This window comes from Aethalodelphis obliquidens, unplaced genomic scaffold, assembly GCF_003676395.1.
Source record: "Aethalodelphis obliquidens isolate GAN/ISIS:26980383/991018 unplaced genomic scaffold, ASM367639v1 scaffold6, whole genome shotgun sequence".
In the NCBI taxonomy this organism is placed as follows: Eukaryota; Metazoa; Chordata; class Mammalia; order Artiodactyla; family Delphinidae; genus Aethalodelphis; species Aethalodelphis obliquidens.
This window is the reverse complement of record NW_020837950.1, coordinates 31,534,259-31,560,751: the sequence shown is the minus strand read 5'-3', so window position 1 is coordinate 31,560,751 and position 26,493 is coordinate 31,534,259. Positions and strand designations below refer to the sequence as shown.

General features: G+C 39.1%; 1 long non-coding RNA gene across 2 annotated transcripts in view; it reads right to left on the bottom strand.

The window, feature by feature from the left end:
- The window catches only part of LOC113618917 (uncharacterized), a 63,336-nt gene that overhangs the window by 34,561 nt on the left and 2,282 nt on the right, over positions 1 to 26,493 (bottom strand). The window contains exon 3 of one of the 2 annotated variants that reach the window (XR_003432187.1): positions 4,170 to 4,258. This is a non-coding gene — a long non-coding RNA (uncharacterized LOC113618917). Of the gene's footprint in view, positions 1 to 4,169; positions 4,259 to 7,728; positions 8,156 to 26,493 lie in introns of those variants that run through there. The other variant, XR_003432188.1, reaches the window with a different exon arrangement.

The window sequence follows — 26,493 nt, the reverse complement described above, 5'->3', positions numbered from 1 at the left end:
GTTACTGAATGAACTAGGAAGGCATACTAAGAACCTGGACATCACTTAGGAGATGGCAGTATGAGTGAGAAACTATAAAAACCTAGACTAGTGCTGTCCGAGAGAACTTTCTGTGATAATGGAAATGCCTTGTAATGTGATGACCGGTAGACACATGGGGCTACTGAGCTCTTGAGATGTAACTATTTCCATTGAGGAACTGAATTTAATTTTAATTAATTTTAATTTAAATAACCACATGAGCTTATCATAGCCCAGACCCATACTAAGATTGGGACAGCATAAATGGAGAGGAAGTATCCCCCAGTGGATTTCTTATTTTGAAATATCCCAATTTCCAAGCTTTATGTAAGTAATATTTCTTTTTATACATTTTTATTCATCACTACACCAGTTAGGGTTTCTTAACATGCTGTAATTCCAAATAAAGATTGGATACTCCAGGCCCTGAATGATAATAACAGTTATCATTTCTTAAGTAATTGCTATATGACTACAGTGGCAGTAGAGGGTGGTGTTTGAGAACACAGGCTCTGGAGCGAGATGGCCTGGGTTTGAAAGTTGGCTCTGATTATACAAACTCCCTGTTTCCTTCTCTGTAAAATGATAGTATCTATGTCATGACATTGTTATAGGATTAAATTGTTTGATACCTATAAAAAGCCTAACACATAACTGCTTAATTCATATGAGCTATTTTTTGTGTTTTACATACATTATTATCTCATTAATCCCCTCAATAACTCTCCAAAGGAGGTGTTATCATTCCCATTTTGCAGGTGAGGAAACATGGTCAATGAGGATAATTATAAATAATCCACTGTTATACTGATAATAAGCACTATGACCAGGGATCAAGCCCAGGCTTATCTAACTCCAAAGCCCTGAACTAAAACAAATGGACAATAGATATGAAATTACAGTTTTCTTGGACATCAGGCAGCACAGAACAGTAATCCATGGAAAAGGATAAACAAGCCCTTTAAGTGCCCCAGCTTACCCCTTGGAGAGAATTTCCAGGCTGCAGTGTAGGAAGGGGAAAGATAGGAGAAGCCTGGCAGTATCTCTGATTTGAGTTGATAAATCTGGCAGTCCAGGGAGGCCAAGAAAGCTAGATCTTGCAGGACAGAGTACCAGAAAGTAGAGAACTTCACATACACAAAGAGAGAGAGAGGGAGGAGAGAGAGAGGAAGAAGAGAGACAGAAAGACAGACAGAGGCAAAGAGAGATAGAGACAGAGAGAGAGCTCTGAAGATCTATGCAAGCTCTTCATGGAATCTTCAACTGATTATTGATACTTTTGAGGAAACCTGAAGCTGGGAGGATAAATGCTCTAAAGGAGCACAGGGATCATTACCAGGACTCAGAAAGAGCCAAGAATAGTTTGTTTCCACAGTCTTGCCCATCATGGAGCATCAGCTAGAGTGGTTAGAAAGATACTGCCTCAGTAGTAAGACCTAACATCTCCTCTAGTCCTACCTGACAAGGTTTACATATAATCTTTGAAAAGATCAAACTGTTTCCACATAACTGCATCTCGTAACAAAGCTCAAGAACATTTACAGGACTACAGATGTTACTAATAGCATCTAAAAAGGTAAAATTAACAATGTCTGGCATGCAATCAAAAATTACCAGGCATGAATGGATCACAGATCTAAATGCAACCTAGATGACCTTGGGTATGATGATACCTTTTGAGATACATCAAAGACACAATCCATGAAAGAAATAATTGATAGCTAGACTTTATTAAAATTAAAAACTTCTGCTCTGTGAAAGACATTACCAAGAAAATTAGAAGAAAAGCCACAGAGTGGGAGAAAATATTTGCAAAAGACACATCTGATAAAGGACTGTTATCCAAAATATACAAAGAACTCTTAACAATAAAAAAAAAAAAACTATAAAATGGGCCAAAGATTTCAACAGCCACCTCATCAAAGAAGACACACAGATGTCAAATAAGCATATGAGACGACGCTCCATATCATGTCATCAAGGAAATGTAAATTAAAGCAACAATGAGATACCACTACAAACCTATTAGGATGGCCAAAATCTGAAACACTGACAACACCAAATGATGGGGAGGATGTGGAGCAGCAGGAACTCATTCACTGCTGCTGAGAATGCAGCGTGGTACAGCCACTTTGGAAGACAGTTTGGTAGTCTTTCACACAACTAAACATACTCTCATGGTATGATCAAGGAATCACCCTCCTTGGTATTTACCCAAAGGAGTTAACTTATGTCTACACAAAACCCTGCACATGGATGTTTATGGCAGCTTTAATCATAATCACCAAGCCTTGGAAGCAACCAAGATGTCCTTCAATAGGTGAATGAATAAATGAACTGTGGTACATCCAGACAATGCAATGCAATACTATTAAGCATTAAAAAGTAATGAGCTATCAAGCCATTAAGGAATCTTAAATGCATATTATTAAGTGAAAAAAGCCAATCTTATAGGGCTACACACTGTATGGTTCCAACTATGTCACATTCTGGATAAGGCAAAACAGTAAAAGATCAGTGGTTGCTGGGGGTGGGAGGTAGGGAAGGGAGAGAGATGAACAGGCAGAGCACGGAGGATTTTCAGAGCAGTGAAAATACTCTGTGTGATATTATAATGGTAGATACATGCCATTATATATTTGTCCAATGCTATAGAATGAACACCAAGAGTGAACCCTTAGGTAAACTATGGACTTTGGGTGATGATAATTTTCAATGTAGGTTTATCCTTGGTGAAAAAATGCACCGTTCTATTGAGTGATGTTGATTATGGGGAGGCTATGCACTTGTGGGAGGCAAGGTTATATGAGAAATCTCTGTTCCTTTCTCCCAATTTTATTGTAAACCTAAGCTGCTCTAAAAAAATAAATATTTATTTTAAAAAATTACTAGGCATGCAAAGAAGCAGAAATGTATAACCCACAATGAGGAAGAAAATTAATCGACAGAGACAGACCCAGAAATGACACAGATGGTAGACTTAATAGACGAGGACTTTAAAATCTTAAAAGCAGCCAAAGGGGAAAAGAGACATATTACATACAAAAGAACAAAGACAATAACTAGAGCATACTTCTCACTGGAAACAATGCAAGTGAGAAGACATTGGGGCAACATCTCTAAAGTAGTAAAAGAAAAAAGTATCGATCTAGAATTCTATACTTAGCAAAAATATTGTTCAAAATTTAAAGTGAAATGAAGTCTTTCGAGTGCGGCCTCATTGCCTCCAAGTTAGTAAATGTCCAATAGCTTTTGTTTCATCACTCAATTGATATTTATTATATTATTTATATTATATTATATTATAATATATATTATATTATATTTATATAATATAATATATATATTATATTTATTATATCAATATTTATTATACCTGTGATATAACAGACACTAAGTGAGGCACTGAATTACAGCAAAAAATAAATTGTAGAATGTCCCCGGAGTCAAGAAACGCCAGTCTCTTTTAACTCCCAAAACAACCCAGCAAAGTTGACATAGATATACTCGTTTTACTAGTAAGCAAACCAGTGGTGGAGCTTGGATAGCAAACTAGGTCTTTCTTACTCCTAAATCTACATGCATTCCATTAAAAAAATTAAAATAACATGAGCCGCATAGCAGAGGGAGATCAGCTCGGTGCTTTGTGACCGCCTAGAGGGGTGGGATAGGGAGGGTGGGAGGGAGGGAGACACAAGAGGGAAGAGATATAGGAACATATGTATATGTATAACTGATTCACTTTGTTATAAAGCAGAAACTAACACACCACTGTAAAGCAATTATACTCCAATAAAGATGTAAAAAAAAAAACATGATCCAGAACTGACTGACCTACACAGACAGCCATTTCTGCATAAAGGTATTCACCAATTCTTTGAAAAAGGAATTGAAAATAAGTATTTCTCAAAAGTCCACTGCATCATAGTCATTACATAAAATTATCCTTACACTGGCTGTATTCAGTTCTTGTTCCAGACCGTGGGAATGGAAATTCTCAACAAACCGTTTTAAAGTCATCAAAGAACATCTTGGATATTATTGCAGATAGAAAATATAACCTGCATAGCTATGGTATAGAGTAGCCATTAAGAGCAGAGACTCTAAAACTAGGATTCCTAGGTCAAAATCTTGGCTGTACTACTTACCAGATATGTGACCCTGGGCAGGTTATCTTCATAGCTCAGTTTCCTCTTCTGAAAAGCGGAGGTATTGACAATCGTATTTCCCTCATAAGCTGTATTAAAGGTTAAATAAGTTAATACGTATAAAGCATTCAGAATAATACATTACATGTAGTCAGCATAACATAAGCATTAGCCAAAATATTATATCCAGATTGGTATATGTCTATACCTAGATTGGTGTATTATACCCAGATTGGCATAATGTTATATACCTCAATTGCTGTCTCACCAAGATCCTGGTGCTCAGAAAGAGTGACTGAATAAATCAGTAAGTGAATGAACAGAAGTTGCTTTCACAAGGAGAGTTTCTGGGTAAGGGGCAAAATGCGTTACCCTTGCACTGGCAGAGATACACTATGTCCACCCCCAGGCATGCACATAAGCAGGTAAGTTGTTGAACCGTGAGATCTGAAGGGACCTCGGAAATCAACTGTCACTCACATAAAATCCAGTTTAGATTTTTAAATATCTTGCTTATAGAAGCTCAACTCTGAGTTCACTTAACCGTGAATGAATATTTTAAACATTATTTTCTAGAGTGCCTCAGATTTCTTTTAAGTGGCATCAGAGGAGTAACTTTCAATTAATACTGAATATGTAGAATGGAACTGCTTAAGATCAATATCCACTTTTTTCCTTACTTTATAATTAATGGAGTGACTGCTCTGCTTTGGCAGCTACAACTTACTATGCAAGTGGGGAACCCCTACAGGGTGAGAATGGGAGAAGCAGGTGACATATACTACTTAAACAATACAGTAAGTACTTGAGAGTCTTCTCATTTTCCTGAGGCTTTTTTTGAAAGCTGCTGCCGCTGCTCCATTTTTACTCACGTTGCTAAGAACAGTGATTTAAGCATTATGAATTTGTTTTGCAATGAACTGAGACATGATTGTTGCAGTTTTTAGAAATGTTTAAAGAGGAAACCTCTTGGCTGCTGTCAGGGCACTAAAGGAAGCTGTGCCCTTTGGAGCTGCCCTAAGGAGCTGGCAAAAAAAGGGCCAAGGGGAATGTATGTTATAACCTGAAAGAGTAGAGGAGAATGGAAAATGAAACTTGCTTCTGGAGCATCAAAGGTGTAGTCAGAAAACCTAAGTCCTACTCTGGAAAGTGGGTATTCACAGTTGGTTTTGCCTACCCAGCAGCCATCTTTAATCTCCCTTAGAGTCCCTCATCTCTTGTTCTCAGCTTGTGGATTTCCAGTGGGACTGATCATGCCCATCCCAAGAATGACCACATAATTTATCCTTCAAACTGGGGTATTTTTGGTTTGTTTTTTATAGTGGTATTTTTTTTAATATCTTTATTGGAGTATAACTGCTTTACAATGGTGTGTTAGTTACTGCTTTATAACAAAGTGAATCAGCTATACATATACATGTATCCCCATATCCCCTCCCTCTTGCGTCTCCCTCCCACCCTCCCTATCCCACCCCTCTAGGTGGTCACAAAGCACCAAGCTGATCTCCCTGTGCTACGTGGCTGCTTCCCACTAGCTATCTATTTTACATTTGGTAGTGTATATATGTCCATGCTACTCTCTCACTTCGTCCCAGCTTACCCTTCCCCCTCTGCATGTCCTCAAGTCCACTCTCTACGTCTGCATCTTTATTCCGGTCCTGCCCCTAGGTTTCATTAATTTTGTATCCTGCTACCAAATTCATTGATTAGCTGTAGTACTTTCTGGTAGCATCTTTAGGATTCTCTATATATAGTATCATGTCATCTGCAAACAGTGACAGCTTTACTTCTTCTTTTCCAACTTGAATTGCCTTTATTTCTTTTTCTTCTTTGATTGCTGTAGCTAAAACTTCCAAAACTATGTTGAATAATAGTGGTGAGAGTGGGCAAACTTGTCTTGTTCCTGATCTTAGTGGAAATGGTTTCAGTTTTTCACCATTGAGAACAATATTGGCTGTGGGTTTGTCATATATGGCCTTTATTAGGTTGAGGTAAGTTCCCTCTATGCCTACTTTCTGGAGGGTTTTTATCATAAACGGGTGTTGAATTTTATCAAAAGCTTTTTCTGCATCTATTGAGATGATCATATGGTTTTTCTCCTTCAATTTGTTAATATGATGTATCATAATGATTGATTAGTGTATATTGAAGAATCCTTGCATTCCTGGGGTAAACCCCACATGATCATGTTGTATGATCCTTTTAATGTGTTGTTGGATTCTGTTTGCTAGTAATTTGTGGAGGATTTTTGCATCTATGTTCATCAGTGCTATTGGCCTGTAGTTTTCTTTCTTTGTGACATCTTTGTCTGGTTTTGGTATCAGGGTGATGGTGGCCTCGTAGAATGAGTTTGTGAGTATTCCTCCCTCTGCTATATTTTGGAAGAGTTTGAGAAGGATAGGTATTAGCTCTTCTCTAAATGTTTGACAGAATTTGCCTGTGAAGCCATCTGGTCCTGGACTTTTGTTTGTTGGAAGATTTTTAATCACAGTCTCAATTTCAGTGCTTGTGATTGGTCTGTTTATATTTTCTATTTCTTCCTGGTTCAGTCTCGGAAGGCTGTGCTTTTCTAAGAATTTGTCTATTTCTTCCAGGTTGTCCATTTTATTGGCATATAGTTGCTTGTAGTAATTTCTCATGATCCTTTGTATTTCTGCAGTGTCACAAACTGGGGCATTCTGGAGACTAAATTTTTTAAGATGACAATTACATAATTTTTGAAATATTTATTTACTGACCAACAAATTGCTTTTCTTCAATTGGTGGACCTATAAAATTGTCCTATTCAAAAACTGTTTTCAAAAGTAAATACTTTATTTTTTAAATTTTTATTGAAGTATAGTTGATTTACCATGTTGTGTTAGTTTCTGGTGTACAACAGAGTGAATCAGTTTATACATATACATATATCCACTCTTTTTTAGATTCTTTTCCCATATAGGTCATTACAGACTATTGAGTAGAGTTCCCTGTGCTACACAATAGGCCCTTATTAGTTATCTATTTTATATATGGTGGTGTGTATATGTCAATCCCAATCTCCCAGTTTATCCCTCCCCCTAGAGTCACAGATATAGAAATATTTTCTAAAAAGAAAATTTGTGACCATTAGAGTAAAATGGGAGAAATTTTCTTTATGTTGATTTTCTGAACATTCAAAGTAACAGGCAGCATAATTATTCTTTACACATTGAATACTTCAGTTTCTTAACCATATCTGTCTCTAGTAAAATGTCAAAGTTATTTTCTAAATAATTAACAGTTTTATCATTTTTAATGTTTTCATAAAATTGCCTGTCCTATTTTTCCAAATTGCATTATATGGTTAATCAGTTTGAAATTGTTGAACACTTCAGTTGACACTTGTCTGTAGATACTGATTATTAGTGGGCAGCTAAGAAAGAAGGTATGTCCTGATATTCTGAGGGTTTTTTAAATCTAACACTAACTTAATTATAAAAAATTGGGTTGTTCAGTTACTCAAACAGTGTATGTACAAAAAAACTGTATAAAATTTCACAAGTAAAGCTCTATTTTCATTAGTAGAATATCACAGCTTATTTGGATGCGATTTTGAATCATGTATACAATCAAACAATTCTGAGTAAAAAATTTGCTCCATGGTTTCATAAGGTAGTAAAAATATTGTTTTACCTTGACATTGTGTGGCACCAAAAATTGTATTTCTCTTACGATGTTAAGACAAATCATTTTATTTTTAATGTTGAACTTTTGAACTTAATTTACAACAAGAGTCACCATAATATCATATGATTCACCTTCATTAAAATAAATTTCCAAATTTATTTAGTTTCCAATAATTTGGGTAAAAAATTCAAACCATTACAGAAATTAACTAATTTTCTATTTGAAGCATCTCAGGACATGGATATAAAGTTAGCACCACTTAACTCTTTGCAAAGTTCTTTTATTGGAGTCAACCCATTAACAGCTATCATATTACTTTTTCTATTGCACGGGAAAACCTGGAAAAAAAGATGAGCAAGTTTCGTTTAGAAGAGAAGTCACTTGATCTAAATGAAGAGCCATGCTTCACAGAGTATATGCAAAAGCACCTATGGCCACAGCACACATCAATTCATCATTATTAGCCACAATATTATTAAAACAACTACTAACATTTGAAGTAGATTCTGATACTCCAGCAGATTTGTACCTCTGGTCATCATGTAGTCAGGGAAATATTATGGCCCCCATTGTGAATGATAAATGTCAACAAATATCTGGTACAAGTTAATCTTCATTATCAACTTTCTTGAGAAATGGAAATTCATTTTCTAACTTTTCGTTAAACATTCCCTTTAAGTTCATTGTTGTTAAAAGAATGTAAATATCATCGTAAAACAGAAAAGTATTACCTGACAATGAAATAAATAGTTGCAGATTCCCCCACACAATAACTGAAAAAACCACAGTAGCAAGATCATGCAGATGACTCTCTGTGCTATACACACGCTTCCTCCACATTACTTCACTTAAACCTCACTTATAATTTCATTGATCCTGCCAGCTGGAGGCCTGGCACAAGCCACAGCACTTCTGTCTGGTACCTATAAACCACCTGACCAGCAGGGACAGCAGCCTGGAATACTTACCCCACTACCACCCAAGACCAAAAAAGTTAGCAAGCCCTGGCAGCTCCTCTCCAAGCATCCTGCTTGCAGTCCTTGAGGGGGTGTTAGTTATCTTATGTTAGAAAAGGCTCAAGACTAGAGAATCATCAATGACTGGGTGCCTTTTAAATTTAGCCATGGGCTAAAGTCAAAAGTCTGTTCACTATATATGCTTCTCTCACACAACTAGAGGAGTCCGTGGTAAAAAGTAGAAGTGCAAAGTGGAGATCTACCAAACCCATTTTTTTGGTCACTGTTAATAATATTTTATTAAAAATAAAGAAACAAGGATAAATGCTAAACCGCTTAGGAAAGCCAACAGGTATAAATCTGGGGGCCATCTCATGCAAACCAGAACACATAGAGGTGGGCACAGCTTCCAGCCTATCAGAACACTGCAACCTCTGGGTCACAGTGATTGGTTCAAAGGTGAACACATGACTCTTGTTGAACCAGTGAGAATGAGCTCCAGATGTTCTGCTGGAAGTCTTAGAAAAGAGCTGCTTCCTCTCCACTAGGGTTGCTGGGCTGGATCTGTCATCTTGTCACCAGTAGAAATAACCTGCCTGAGAATAAAGCCAACACAGAGAGGCAGAGCCACCTGATTCCTGATGATGTCAATTGAGCAGCAGGTCCAGCTCTGCCCAGAAATAGATGAGACTCAGTCCTAGCTTTCATGAAACTAATTATATTCTTAGGAAAACAAGTCAAACCAGGAGTCCATTCACAATTTAAGTTGATCATTTTGCGCTAAAGGTCATTAGCTTTTTATGATAAAATAACCACCCAGGCGAGGTATTTAGCAGCATCAGAGATCACCATGGGCTGCATTGGTGGGAAAAGGCTGCACGGAGAAGGTAAAACCTGAACCAGACTTTGAAGAGAGAGGAGCAAGAAGAGAGGACAGAGAATAGCCTGAGCAACGTTCAAGGCAGGAATGAAAATGGCATTTGTGAAGCCATCTTGCTATTCACACAGTGCCTTTCATAATGCAGCTATAACTCAAGGCCCACTTTAAAGGCTTGAACAGTTGAAAGGGCCAAAGAGATGGTCAACAAGTATCAAATATCTACCTAGCGCCTATTAAGCCCAAGCAACTCTACTGGTGCCATGTAGAAAAGAAAAGAAGAATGGAACAAGATCCTTAGTTTTCAAGGAACTTAAAGAATTATTGATATAATCTATAAATTTTAAAAAAATTAATTCAGAATCATGTAATACTTCGCACATCCAAACATGAATAGGTGCAATGCTGTAAAGAAGTGCAGCTTATCCATTCTGCCCATTCAGAATCTTGAATATAAATGATAGGCAGGTCACTCTAATTCCTATCCTTTCCTTTAAACATCCTGGCATGGCTCTTTTTCAGTATTTACATTCTGAAGAACAATGAAGACAGTAGCTGAGTAAAAGTAAACTCATCAATGAAATGATGATTACACACAGTTTCCTACATAGTTTTCTTGAGCTTATTTATATACAACTAAATGACCAAAACAGAAATATTTAACTATGGTGCAATTCTGGCTTTAACTACAATTCTCCTTATTAGGGAACTATTTCCTTAGGGAAAAAAACGTCCCTGTCCTGATCCAATTGTTTGTGTTCCTTGTTCAACATTTTTCAAGGACCTTCCTTTAATTCCCATGTTTACTCATATGTCAGGCTACACTGGAAGGATGGCTACATTGCACGGCATTTCACCAGCTCATTGAGAGAAATTCTCTGTTTCTCTCTCGGCCATTGCTCACAGGCTTCAGCATCCATATTTCTAAGCTGCAGCTATTATTACCACTGATTTGATACCACATAGATCCATGTAATGGTGGAAATAAAGGAGGCTCATATTTGTCCAATTATACTCTGCAACATTTCCTGCTGCAGTGGCCACTTTCTCCACGTTGTGACATCAAATATCGGGCCAGTAATGGGTTTTCGTTATATATATATATATATATAAATTCTAATATATATGTATATATATACACATATATATATGTTCTAAACTGTTTTCAAGATCTCAAAAGGCTTCCACTATTTTGGAGGGAAAGGAAAAACAAACTACTGTTATTTACTGGGTTATTCTAGCAAATACTCCCCACCATCTACAAGTATCAGAGTTTTACTGTCTACCAATTTACTGTTCAGTTATTAGGGCAATATTGGCACTCGTTAGGGTGATATTGGACTTCCAATAATAAGTACCACGTCAATGGTGCAAACAAGAAATGCCATAGACGTCTACAAAAAGAGAAATCTTACTTCAGGGGTAGCTGTCCATTCATTTACTCATCTATCGATTCAGGGAATATTTATTGATAACCTGCCACATGCCAGGCACAGAGCTAGGCACGGTGACGAGCCAGAGACATGACTTCTGTCATCATGGAGCTTGTAGTTTAGGTAGAGACATGTACAGGAAACAGTCACACAAATAGAGAGATCATTCAAAGTGTTATAAGTGCTGTGCAAAGTGCTATGAGAAAGGGCAACCAGTATGGGGAAGGGTTTAATTTAGATTTGGAGAGAAGTTAGGACTTGATTGAGCTATAAGCAATAATCAAGATTTATCATGATCAAAGGAGTATGAACTAAAAACTAGGTTATCTAAATATTGGGGCCCTGTAAGAGGGTGTCAGACAACCAAAGACAATTATGACGACTTCTAGGTCCCAACAGGTGGTGACCCCTAGCAGGTCACAGGACTAGGGTGTCACAGATGAAGCCCTTCCAGAAGCTGGTGGCTCATCCCCTCTCTGACATAGGTTTGCTATTCAACTTCTCAGATTCACTCCCACCTGTGAAGTCCCCCAAAGTATGATGGTGGCAAATCTCATTAGTTGTTTTAATAGCAGTATTTGGGATACAAGTAGTCCCATCCAGGGGTCTTGCTGACTAGCACAGCAGTGGGTAAGAATTAGGGAAGTCTTGGAGTGAGCCTCGGTTGGTCAGTCACTTAGCCCTACTGGTCAGTCACTGAGTAATGACCCCAGTGTTCTTGCACCTGTTGCTGAGCCTGGGGGAGAGAACTAGTCAAGGTTGGCATTTTCTCAGCTCAGGAACAGCAAAGAGTAAAAGAGTAAAGGGGAAATGAGCATCCAGGGCATAATTCTAAACTATCCCCTCAGCACCCCTCCTCTCAATTAAACCAAAGGCAGAGTTTCTTTACTGTAGGATTTCTCCATGTCTTTCTTAAAATGCCTTCATTTACTGTGAATCTCCAGGGAAGAAGTATATTATGCAATATTTTCTAATCTCTTATGACTAATGTGATAGATTGTAAAATTATTTGCCATGTTTCCATTTTCCCTCCCTGAAGGAAGAATATACATCTCTACACTGATGAGCTCAAGTATGACCATACCCCTTGGTTTGGCCAGTGCAATGTGGATGGAAGTGACATGTTATCACTGCCAGCAGCCATGTCTGTGCAGAAGTCTTAAAAGCCAGCTCATAGCTCCTCTTGTGTCTTCTCTCTACCAGGACAGTCATCAATATTCCAGAAACAGTCTGCTCCAATGCCTGGGTCTTGAAGTGAAGATGACACAGAGCAAACCTTTAACCATTCCATATGGACATGTAGTATGAGCAAGAAATAATGAGCCTGGGAATTCCCTACTGGCACAGTGGTTAAGAATCCACCTGCCAATGCAGGGGGCACAGGTTTGATCCCTGGTCCAGGAAGATCCCACATGCCATGGAGCAACTAAGCCCATGCACCACAACTACCGAGCCCACGTGCCTAGGGCCCGTGCTCCACAACAAGAGAAGCCACTGCAATGAGAAGCCCGCGCACCGCTACGACGAGTAGCCCCTGCTCGCCTCAACTAGAGAAAGCCCGTGTGCAGCAACAAAGACCCAACGCAGCCAAAAATAAATAAATAAAATAAATAAATGTATTTTTTTAAAAAACGAGACTTTGCAGTGTAAGCCCCTGAGGTTCTGTAATCATTTGTAATCAAGGCATAACACACTCGAAGTGTGGTCCTCAACTCCTGTGAGCCCTCAGACGATTTCAGTGTATCCAAGAAGTCAAAACTATTTTCATAATAATACTAAGGCACTGTTTGCCTTTTCCACCATGTTGACACTTACATTAATGATGGAAAAGTAATGGTGGGTAAAACAGCTGGTCCTTATCACAAATCAGAGCAGTAACACCAAACTGTACTAGTATTCATGGTATCCTTCACCCCCATGCACACATAGTTTTAAAAAATACAAGTTTCACTTTATCACTTAATGGAACAGAAAAAAGGACTAATTTTATTAAATCTCACCCTTGAGTACACATCTTCTTAATATTCTTTGTGATGAAATGGAAAGTGGGCATAAAGCTCTTTTGCTGCATACCAAAGTACTACACTGCGTTGTGAGGAAGGGCAGTTGTAATTGTTTTGAGTTGCAAGCTGAATTAGCCACTCTTTCATTTAAAAAATTCTTTTTATTTGAAAGGATGACTGACAAGCTATGGTTATTCAGACTTAGTCAATTGTCAGAGATTTTTCTTGCCAATAATACACTTCAGTGAATATTAGAATTCAATTAATATTAGAACATTAATGTTAGAATATTAGAATATTAGTATTCAAGTGAGTATTTGAATTTTCTTAAGCTTGTATCTGTCACTGTGATCTTGACACTTTTCTAATAAAGATTTTTTTCTGATGAGATCGGTGGTAATATTAATGAATGTGGTTTTCTGATATTGTATAATGAAATATGTCGCCACTTGGAAGATCGGTATAACTCAGTGAGCCAGTATTTTCCAAATGACCAATTTTGAAATTGGAAATGCATGGGTAAAAGACACTCAAAGTACAAGAGAGATCAATGAATTTTAATTTCAGATTTCACATTGCAACTAACCTCTTGAAAACTACCACTTGTTGAATTTTTATGTTGCATCAGAGGAGAATATCCACAATTATCTTAAATACTCCCGCCTTTCCAACTATATATCTGTGAGAAGCCAGATTATCTTCATAAATTTCAAACTAAACAACATATCATAGGAGACTGTAGAAGCAGATATGAGAATCCAGCTGTCTTCATTAAGCCAGCTATGAAAGATATTTGCAGAAATATAAATCAATTCTACTCTTCTCATTAACACTTTTGGTTTGAAAGCTATAAATATTTTTCAACATGATTTAACATGTAATGAATGAATGGGCTTATCGTTTTAAAGGAATTAATAAATACATGTGTTTAAGTTTTGTTTTACTTTTATACGGTAAGTACCAATAGATATAACGTACTTGAACAAAAGCTCTTTGGGGTCTTCAATAATTTTAGGAGTATAAAGGGGTCCTGAGAATCAACGTTTAAGAACTATTGCTGTGTGGTCAAGGTCAAGAGCCATGAAGGAGACAGAAGCCACAGGGAAACTTGAACAGGGAAAGCTTAACATAAAAGTTACTAACCATAAAGGATTTTTCAACATAATAATGGAGTAACTATAAAAATGAACCAAGAACTCTAAATAATGCCCTAGACCAAGGAAGAGTAACGAAGGAAGGACAAAATCTTGCAAGACAGGGCCTGTCCCCACAGCTGGGATTCAGAGGAAAAGCTGTGGCTGAAGCACACTGGATGGCCAAGAAGGCCTTGGGCTAGAGCTGGCCCACAGTCTCAAGGTGAGCAGGAAACACCCCTCCAGAGAGCAGAGGGGCAGGCTGCAAGGTTGTCCGGGCAGCAGGTAGCACAAACCCTGAGTGCAGAGTGTCCACATCAGGACGACTGTGTGAGGCGATCACCAGGCTCGTCAGGGGCTGTGAGCTTGCAGGGGAACCGCATGCTCTGGGCTTGCAGCTGGGGAATGAGTGCTGCTGACAAGGGTGCATCAGAAGCAAGAAGAAACAAACGCCAAGAGCATCTCCTTCCTCCTGCAGTGACTCTCCTGCGCTCTCTACTGACAAAGCTGAATATCACAGCCGCTACAAAGGAGAATTACTGAAAGCTCCATGACAGAGCTAGTAGTAGTCAGGGTGAATTCGGAACTGAGAGCGCTGACTTAAACACACCACATAAACCCTTTTTATTACATCTATTCATAGTTCCAAAAATAATGTTCTGGGGACCACAGTTTAAGAAACACTGATCTTTGTATATTGTAGACTTGTTCTGAGCCTCGTATCCCCCTTGTACGTATTCGTTATTGTGGAATTCCAAAATTCGCTTGTCAACAACCACATCTGGAAAGCACACTGCTTAGGAAGGTTGCCAAGGGCCAACAACTGGGTGCGTATACGTGCGGGTTAAATTCTACAGCAAGATTTTTTTTAGTGCAGAAAGCAAAAAAGATCTGATGAATCATTAATAAGGGCAATTTAGCAAAATGTATCAACAAGTTCTTGCATTCAGTGACAATGATTTTCCCATTAGCCCAGATCTCTGGTTACATTGGCTTTGAAAATGGCCAACTTGCACAACTCCTGCACTAGTGTTTCCACAGCATAGAAATAAAAATCCAAAAAGCTAAAGATACAACACTGGCTGTTCTTCATTTCTCACAGAAAGCTGTCAAGGTCTATTTCTCATCCTTCAAGCACTAGCTCAAACATATAGTCTTCCCACCATGCCCTCCGGCCCCCTCACCCCATCAATGAATCTCTCTCTCCTCTAGACCCTGGCTTTCTGTTGTTTATGCCTCCATTGAAGCACTTACCCAGGCTAACCTGTTTTGCAGCTAGTTATGTCTGCATCTTTCTCTCCCACTGCACTGTGAGTTCCTCCAGGGGAAGGTACATGCCTCATTCATCTTTGCATCCCAGAGCCAGACATCTGACTTGATGTGGTAAGCCCCCAACCCATACATGTTGAGCCAAATTTGTTCACTTCGAGTGAATGAAGGACAGGAGCTTGAAGTCTCCCGATTATCATTCCCAGCTTGAAAAGGAGCCTGGCCACAGACAGGCACTCAGCTGCTTTCTGCTGTGAGCAATCTTCAAGGCATTTTGAAAACAGTGGTCTTCAGGGGGATTCTTCTGAGTTGGGCAAAGAGTACAGAATTTATTTGAGAATTCCAGAAAGCAGAAAGTTTACATGGTAATTCAAAACCCAGAAGAAATAATCAGGCACTATTTAATGCTGTAATTCTCTTGCAGCTTATCTTGATTCATTGCTTCCCTTCTTCTCACCTCCCACCTCAAGCCTTGATCTCCCGTAACATAAGACAGGACTATTTGTCTGGATATAAGATATTTTGTTGATAGCACAGAATGCTCCCCACCCTATTTAAAACCCTCCTAAAGAGTCTCTGCTGGTCAAGATCAACTGGATTATGAGGCAGTAACAAACATCAATAAATTTCTGGGCCTTAACACCTTAATAGTTTATTTCTCACTTTTGCAAAGTCCACTATGGGTCCAGGCAATTCTCCAGGGCAGCTGTGACTAATGCATTAACTCAATGATGCAGGTGACTCACCCGGTGCCTCTGAGACAAGGTGAAGAAGAGAGAGCATGGATATTTCATGTCTGCACGTCCTTTGCTTTGACTCAGAAGTGACACATGCTGTTTCAGCCACAGCCCCTCGGCCAAAACTAGACAGGTAACCCCACTAATAGGCATGAAGGCTGGGAAGCGCTGTCCTCTGTGGACCCAGGAAGGAGAAGAAACCAGATATTAGTGAGCTCTGGTGCAATCTACTTCCAAGGCTTCACAAGGACTTTACATGTTAAAAATGTGCAAGTGCCCTTCCTATCAAGCCTGTTCCCCTTGTGAACCTCTACACATAACCGGCAGAGGGAAGGCAGAGGGAAGAGGCAGCTTGCTTCTCTCACCTTTGCCTTCTGTCCTAAAACACACCTAAGAAGCCAGGAAAGTTGTCCTCAGCATCTCCTGAATCAGACACCGCAACTGCACAGAGCGGAAGGAAGAAGTGTATCCCCCTTCTTTTCTCATCTATGATCTTATTTACCTGGAGTCATGTTCCTGTAACAGAGGGGTTCTAACCAGTTGGGTAGTTAGAAACAAAGCAAGTAGTCGAATAATTGCCCCTTCCAGGACATATGGCCTTGAAGAGTTCCATGACCAGGAAAGGAAGAAAGAATTAAGTTTGAAAGGTTTCAGCTTTCTTTCCAACTTCAATAACTAATTTTATTTTAACGTTATACCCTATTTTGATTATTAATATCATAACTCAAAACCTCCAATAAATATTCATAAATACTTACAATATATCTGACTGCATGAAAAGGAGAACCACGCATTTTTTGAACAACTATGATGTTCCAAGTTTCACAGTGTATGCCCTTTACAAATAATAAATTATTTTATCCTTTGCACCACACTTTGAGGTTGTCATGTTTGCTCCCATTGTAGAGCCAAATAAACTGTGGTTCAAAGAATTATGTCGTTTGTCCCAGATGATGGCTGGTAATAGTGGGAAAGGGGGATCTCAACCCACATCTATCTGGCTCATAATAAGGGAATCCCACATATTCACTTCAAATTAATTAGAACTTAGAAGTTGTTGGCTTACAGCCTGATTTTTAGACTTTATATACTTGAAAAGTATAATCAAGAGATTATTCATTCACTGGAATAACTAGAGTTCTATTTGAAATTTGAAAGAATGTTAATCATCTTGTTTGTGTACTATTCATTATGCCATGATGATCTTTTCAACTACATCAAATTTCCTTTCTCTCAAATAACTCACTGAACAGAATGCAGTTCTATTATATGATCCAGAGATGCCATGTAACTCCAACCCCAGGATTAAATGAAATCATGCTCACTTAACAAAGTGTCCATAACAAAGTAAGCAGTTTATAAAAAAGATCAACTATTATGTTATTTGGCAAGGTTGTAGAACATTGGATACTTATCTCATATAATGAGTAAAAATCTGAAAATAATAAAATCCTAATACTCTGGTAGAAGTATAAATATCATAAACCTGATAGGACTGAGATGGAGATGGAGATCATTATACATGTGTCTAAAGCAGCAAGTCTTTAGCTTCAGACTCATGAGCTTAACATAAGCAATGGTGGGTTCAATTATGGAAGAGCAAAAACAAATTTAGAAACATCCTGAAATGTTGGAAATGTATTGGCAAAATTCCGACTAAAGGACAAGATGTAAATAATATTGTTGGACTTTTCGAGAACAAACCCTCCCTTATACTAGATAAGCCTGATGTTTAGACTTTCTTACATTTGATTTTATACCCATTTTCAGTAGCCACTATACACACTCTTCGGATAATGCCAGTGTGTAGTTTTGTACTGTGTCCCAGCATCCAAAGCAGTACCTGGCACACAGTAGGCTCTCAGCAGATATTTGATGAATAAATAAATGACCAGATCTACATAGGAGAAGAGATGTGGCAGTGAGAGAAAAGTATTTCAAAAGGTGGAGCTGAGCTCTTCTTGGGGAGAGAACTGCCTGTTTTTTGGATGATACAGTGATGGGACTTTTATTTCTGGCAGGATGGCAGACGAGGTACTTTGACCTACATTTCCAATGAAGAATCACTAAAATGTGAAATGAAATCTTTAAAAAGTATCTTTTAAATGCAACACTAGGTCGGGCTTCCCTCATGGCGCAGTGGTTAAGAATCCGCCTGCCAATGCAGGGGACACGGGTTCGAGCCCTGATCCGGGAAGATCCCACAGGCCGCGGAGCAACTAAGCCCGTGCGCCACAACTGCTGAGCCTGCACTCTAGAGCCTGTGAGCCACAACTACTGGGCCTGTGTGCCACAACTACTGAAGCCTGTGCGCCTATAGCCCGTGCTCCACAAAGAGAAGCCACCGCAATGAGAAGCCTGCACACTGCAACGAAGAGTAGCCCTCACTCGCCACAACTAGATAAAGCCCGCGCATAGCAACGAAGACCCAATGATGCCAAAAATAAATAAATAAAATGTATTTTAAAATAAATAAATAAATAAATGCATCATTAGGTAAGCTGCGACAGAGTGTACAGAAACAAGAGTGTACAGAAAGTGTACAGGAGTGTACAGAAACAAAAACAAATGAGACAAAAACAGGAGGTAATTGAGCTCTAAAACTTTCACTGAAGTTTTCTGCTGCACCCCACAGACCCTGAACTTTCCTGGGTGATGGGCTGGAAAGAAGGAGTGGGAGGCAAAACCAAGTCTGCTCAAGGTGGCCAATTATTATTTTTACCCCTTTCTAACGTTGGCTGCATATAAAGCTACATATAAAGCTGGTACTACAAAGGGCTATAACTCACTTGTAGAGAAGAACTAGAAATTAATTTGTTGTTCAGAAGGGGAGTATCTGAAAGGGGGGAAGGTGAGTGGAAGGTCTTAGAGTGAAACCCAGACTCTGTGACCCCTCTTCCCATTGGGTGATGAAGCCTACTTGCTTTCAGATGTTTTATCCAGAATACCTCCAAGCTCCAAGTTCACGTGAGGTTTCTTCCCAATTCAGTGTTTTAGTTCAAGGATTAAAAAGTAGAGCAGTGCACTCATTTTAAGGAAACGGCTCATCTTTCTTTACTGTATCAACATTTGTTTTCCTTCGCTTAACCACGAATATGGAAAATGGTCACCTGCTCAAGATTCTCTCTACTTTATAGAAATCTGCTGCCCTTGATTTTGGTGTGATTTGGTGAGAATAGCACATTGCTTGGAGAAGCCACTGGTGACTGGCTATGATGGTCATTAGGACATCACACAGGGGTTTGCTGTCACATTCAGGGTGTGTTGAAAACTCAGCCCTGGGTTTGACAGACACTTTCAGAGTATTGGAGAAATTACATCTCTTCATATTCAAACCTCAGTATTCTATTGATGCCTCCCAGGAACAAGGGGTGCGATTAAAGTTTCTGCCAAAATAATCAACTTGCTATAAACAATAGAAGAGGACATTGATATGCCAGTGAGTGAGAGGGAAAACAAAGGAGAGGAAATAGATTTTCAAAAGGCACCAAGAAAAAACAGAGCATTCAATTCAGTTAGACTCTACAGAAATCTACTGAACATCTACGTGTAGGTCACAGGACAGGACGAGGCCTGGGCGTAAAAAAAAAAGACCAGATAACATCTGGATGCACACACTCCATTCTAGTGCCATAGTCAGTGCTTCTAACAATCCCTCCCACATTTTTGTAAATGTCCTTATTGAAATATAGCTGACTTACAGAAAAGCCCATGAGTGTACAGCTCTATCAATCTACACAAGGTAACCCCTACCTGGATCAAGAAATAGGATATTACCAAAATTTATTTGCTGCCTTGGTTGTCCTCTGATGCCTTCAAACAGCTGTTTTTGTAATTTTTCCAGCGTGGCTATTTTTGCTATTGGCAGGGTTAGTCTCTTATCAGCTAGCTGCGCCCTCATCCTTCAGCAGAATTTCATTATGTACTACTGAATTCTCGCAAAACCCTGTGAGGTGGCATCATTATCCTAATTTTCAATTTTAGGATACTGAGTTTCAGAGACACGCACTTTACTCAAGAACACCAGCTGGTAAGTATCAGAGCCAAGGTTTAAACTCCAGGATTGACTCAGAGCACATGCACTTAACCACAATAGTACAGTGCTTTTCAAATAAGACACAGCCTGTGCATTAGAAGCTCACAGTCTTGAAGATATATTATAATATTACATGTAAATTTGGGTACCAACTTCTTTCTCTATCATATGCACATATATATTCTATACAGATGAATTACACAACATATATTGTCTCATTTAACCATACAGTGTATTGTCTCATTTAAGCACTGTAACAACCCTATGAGGTAGAAATTATTCTTCATGTATTATGGTTGTTAAGCGACTTTCCTAAGCATGTCACCAATAAGTAGCCTGACTCCAGAGCACTGGCCCCTCCCAGCTCTCTGTCAATCACCCATCCCTCACCCACACCACCCATGTAGTCTATGGATGTCTGTGGAATAAAAGAATGAAAGATGTCAACACTCACTGGTGACTTAAGTTGACAATAAAACAGGACAATACTGTTGTTCTGAGATCATTCACAAAAATGGAATGGGATGTGCTTAAATGTCAGCCCCGGTGAGAAGAGACAAAACCCCTTGATCGAGTTGCCTTCTCATTCTTTATCAGCAACTAGGAACTGGCGTGACCTATTTGTCTTGATGCAACCCTCTTCTTACAGGTCCAATCGATGTCATTCTTTAATCTAAGAAGGGAGGCATTCAGAAAAGGGAAAGTAGCAGGTTCCTGAACGTGTGTGTGCAGGAAACTATCAATACAGTTCATCATTTCATCCCCACAAAGAACCTGTGAGGTAGGTGTCGGTGCTCCCATTTTACAGATGAGAAATCTGAGAATCACAGGGGTGCAGTCATGTGTCCAAATTCACATAGATAGAAGCGGAAAGACTTGGGAATTGGATTCTGCCATCCACTTCAGAGTCACATTCCACTGTAGCTCTTCCCCACTGTTCTGGAATCTTAAGGTCTTCAAAGGCAGTAACTGTCTTGAATCACCAGGAAACCACGCAGTGCTGGCACACAGGAGGACTGACCAGTTACCACTAATAGATCTCTGATGCCCAGTGCTGGCATCATGCCAACTCCCTGCCAGCTTTGTAGACTTGAAACTCTGCCTCGTATTCACTTCCCATCCTAAAATGACTCTTGATTAGTTTGTCCTCTTGATAAGTACCTGTTCTCTTAAAACTCAAATTCTCTTTCATATTTTATCCTTCTGCCCCTGGGGAAAGGTTTCTCATTTCCCTGCTCAGACAGCCGGTTTAGGGAAGTTGTACCCAGGAAGGAGATCTGCTTGTCCACTGCACTGCCAACCACGAACACGAGCTACATTTGGAATTCACAGCACAGGAAAACATCCAGCCCGCTAACAAAGCATCTGCAGAGGCTCAAAGAAAACCAGATACAACATAATCCTTTTCTTGTGCTAATTATACTCTCATTTACATCCTCACCAAATTAATTCTCTTTGTTTCAACCTTAACTAAAGTCAAGGAAGCCTTCTTGGGCAACATTATTCACATGTATTTGACAACCCTAAAATGACAAAATGCTCTAATTCCATCCGCTGATAAAAGCCAATCTGACACCAACACTAACCTGTTATTTTTCAAATAACAATGGTAACATTTAATTAGAATTTAACTTGGCTGCTTGCTTTCACTTAACAACGTACATACACTGGTGGTTCCCTGACCAAAGGAAATATTGACATTCAGTGTAAATGCTGCATTTTTAAAAGAGCTGCACACTAGTCCTGTCTAATTATGCACAACATTCTGCTATTAAGTGCTAGTATTTCAAGTGGCTTGAAGGGTCACCTGGTCTTTAGTCCTTCCTATTATGATTGCAGGTTATGTTAAGTCTTTGTGGGGCTACCACTATTGCCTTGTAAAACTTACTTCTATTGGCAGACCCTACAGAAGTCCTCCCAGATGACTGATTATATCTCTTGATCCCATTTTAACGAAAAAAGATAATATAAGAAAGCATCTAGCATCATGCCTGGCACACAGTAGGTGCTTAGTCAATGGTAGCTGTTGGCATAGTAAATGTTTCATAAATACTCTGGGATTCAATCATTACCATGGTCTTGAGTATTGATCAGAGAAGTTCTCTTTCCCCTCCTGGAACTCCTTACATCATCTGTAACATTCACCCATTGGTTTATTCATGCCACACACATTCACAGAGCACCTGCTCTGTGTCAGGCACTCATTCTCTCTAGATATTGATCCCCAAGGAAATGCTGTATGCTATATCTCCCTCTTAGAGATTCCCATTGCATATATTGGAGGTTCTAAGAAGTTCTATAAGAAATACATAGACAGATAAATGAGAGATAGGCAAAAAATGGGTGGATGGATGGATAGATAAATTGATTCTCAGTATTTTCCTTACTTGTGGAAACTTTAAAAATATCTTTACCATCTCTTTTTTATTAAAGTATAGTTGATGTACAGTATTATATAAGTTACAGGTGTACAATATATTGATTCACAATTTTTAAAGGTTATATTTCATTTATAGTTATTGTAAAATATTGGCTATATTCTCTATGTTATACAATATGTTCCTGTGGCTTATTTTATATATAATAGCTTATACCTCCTAATCTCCTACCCCTTTTTTGCCCCTCCCTCCCTTCCCTCTCCTAGCCGGTAACCACTAGTTTGTTATCTATTATCCGTGAATCTGTTTCTTTTTTGTTACATTCAGGAGTTTGCTGTATTTTTTAGATTCTACCTATAAGTAATCATACGGTATTTGTCTTTCTCTGACTGACATTTCACTTAGCATAATGCCCTCCAGATCCATCCATGTTGCTAAAAAACGGCAAAATTTCATTCTTTTTTATGGCTGAGTAGGAACGCTTTTTGTCATGAAGACCTATTACCACCCTGAGACAATGGTGTTCTTAGGAACACACTTTGGGAAAGAGTGCAGGTGCATATCCATTACAATGCCCCATACCCCACCTACAGGCATAGTTATCCATACATTATAAATTTTCAGAGCATACTCATTAAATTTGATACTGGACAATATAATTGATGCAACAATGAGTTTCAGGTGAGGCCTGAGCTCTAGCATCAAGACCACCCTATCTCTAAAATGCTATAACCAGGCATGTTTGCCCATGACAACCAATTTGAGAACTGGCCTTCAAGCCAACACAGACACGACTAAAGACCCAGCTGGTCCATTAAGTCCACTGCATAATGTCTCTGGGTCTCAGAGTGTCTAGTGGGGATTAACTGAGATAATGCACAAGGAAGACCAAAACTTCCCCTGAGATATTTGCAAAGGCTTTACTCTCTCGGTTCCCTCTACTTGGTCCAACCTATAACACTGTCCTGACACCTGTTCTGTTCACAATCTGTCCCTCAAGACCTGGACGTGTAAGTCAGTCTTTCCCTTACTTAGGAAGAGGAGGGGCCGGGGATAAAATGTTGGCCAGTGGGAGCCAATAACGTTTTTCAAGCTCAGGTTCACAAACGTATAAAGCATGTTTATCCCACCCCAAGCATGAGACCAGACGATGGAGTGACAAGGCAAGAATGAAAACAACTCTAGATTAGATATCAACATCCTGTTCTTTAAATGTACCTCAGCCTCACACCACCTGTACAAGGCTGTGCATCATCCTTCCCAGTAATTCTTCTCATGCTTTTACATAGAACAAGTCAGTTTTTTCCAGCGCCCACTTCCAAATTAAACTCCATGTCTACCTGCTCTCAGAAGGGCTTTCCCATGGCACGACCTGCCCTCATTAACAGGCAATTATACATAAATAACAAGGTCCTACTGTATAGCACAGGGAACTATATTCAATATCCTGTGATAAGCCATAATGGAAAGAATATGAAAAAGAATATATATATATATATGTATAACTGAATCACTTTGCTATACAGAAAAAATTAACACAACATTGTAAATCAACTATACTTCAGTAAAATAATTTTTTTTTAAAAAAAACAGGCAATTATGCCCTCAGATAGCAAAGCTTTCCTCTACCTGAGCCTTCAAATACACAAATCCCTAAGGAAGCTGGTGTCATGGCTGTAAATGTTCTCCAAGGAAGCAGCTGGGATGTGAGACAGTATTTCCCAAACTTCAGTCATTCAAAGAAGACCTTCGTGATTTCACCATATATTTATACCATCTCTACTCTATGACAGAATAATGGTCCCCAAAAGGTATTTATGTCCTAATCTCAGAACCTATGAATGTGTTCCCTTACATGGAAAAAGGGATTTTGCAGATGTAATTAAATTAAGGATCCTGAAATGAAGAAATTATCCTATATTATCTGGGTGGGCCCGATGTAATTACAAGGCGCCTTATAAGAGGGAGACGAGAAGGTCAAAGTCAGAAAAAGGAGACATGACAACAGAAGCAGAGGTTGGAGTGATGCAAGGAAGGGATCTCAAGCCACGAAAGGCACCATTAGAATCTAGAAAAGGCAAGGAAACAAATTACACCCTTCACAAAAATTAGCTCGAAATGGATCACAGACCTCAATGCAAAATGCAACTTTAAAACTCCTAGCATAGGAGAAAACCTAGATGACAGGTATGGTGATGCCTTTTTAGATAAAACATCAAAGATACAGTTCATGAAAGGAATAACTGATAATCTGAATTTCTAGGGGATGCTGTGTGCCCAAGAGCCTCTAGAAGGAATGCAGCCCTGCTGATCCCTTAATTTTAGGACTTCTGACCTCCAGAGCTATAAAATAATAAATTTGGGTTGTTTTCAATCACTAAGTTTGTGGTAATTTGGTACAGCAGCAATAGGAAACCTATTTTAGGTAATGTATTTTTTCAAGACTACCTTTTCAAGAGCAGGGTTAGGTTTACCTAAAAATTGAAAGGACGGTACAGAGATTTGTCATAAACTCCCAGCCCATACACATGCATAGCCTCCCCGTTAGCAACATCACTCCCCAGAGTAGTACCTTTTTTTTTTACAGAGGATGAGCTTACATTGATACATCATAATCACTCAAAATCCATAGTTTATCTAAGGGTGCTATGGGTTTGGACAAATGTGTGATGACATGTACCCATCAGTATGATATCATACAGAGTATTTTCACTCCCCTCAAAATCCTCTACGCTCTGCCCATTCATCTCTTCTCCTACCCACCCCCGCCACCAACACTGATCTTTTTATTACCTTCATAGTTTTGCCTTATCCCAAATGTGATATAGTTGGAATCATACAGTCTGTAGCCCTCTCAGATTGACTTCTTTCATTTAATAATATGCATTTAAGTTTCCTTCATGTCTTGTCATGGCTTGACAGTGCACTTCTTTTTAGCACTGAGTACTATTCCATTGTCTGGATGGACCACAGTTCATTTATTCATTCACCTACTGAAGGACATCTTGGTTGCTTCCACGGTTTGGCGAGTATGATTAAAATTGCTCTAAACTTTCATGTGCAGGGTTTTGTGTAGACGTAAGTTTTCAACTCCTTTGGGTAAAGACCAAGGAGGGTGATTCCTGGATCGTACCTGAGAGTATGTTTAGTTGTGTGAGAGACTGCCGAACTGTCTTATAAAGTGGCTGTACCACACTGCATTCTCACCAGCATATGGTGTCGTTGTTTCAGATTTTGGCCATTCTAATAGGTGTGTGGTGATATCTCATTGTTTTAACTTGCATTTCCCTAATGACATATGATATGGAACACCTTTTCATATGCTTATTTGCCAGCTGTATATCCTCTTTGATGAGGCATCTGTTGAAGTCTTTGGTCCATTTTTTAATTGGGCTGTTTGTTATCTTACTGTTGTTTTTTAAGGGTTCTTGGTATATTGGCTAACAGTCCTTTAACAAATGTGTTTTTTGTAAATATTTTCTCCCAGTCTGTGGCTTTTCTTCTAATTCACTTGATATTTTTGTTATCAAACACAAGTCCATATGCCTGAAGCACAGTGAGACCAAACAATACCAAAATGTCAGAGCTGGGAACAGAGAAAGGGTTATTGTAGGCCCATGAAAGGAGACGGGTGCTCATGCCTTAAAAACCCTGCACTCCTCGAAAGCTTCCAGCAAAGCCCTTTTATAGGAAAGGTGAGGGAGGGGCATGGTTAGTTGCTGCAAACCTCTTGGTGTCAGAGCCTTTTTTTAAGGTCAGGTCACGGTCAGGTCACACAGTTCCCATAAATCTCCTCCAAAACAAAGATTATTCTCTGTTCTGACAAGGGGCAAGGTCCCAAGGCTCAACTTTCC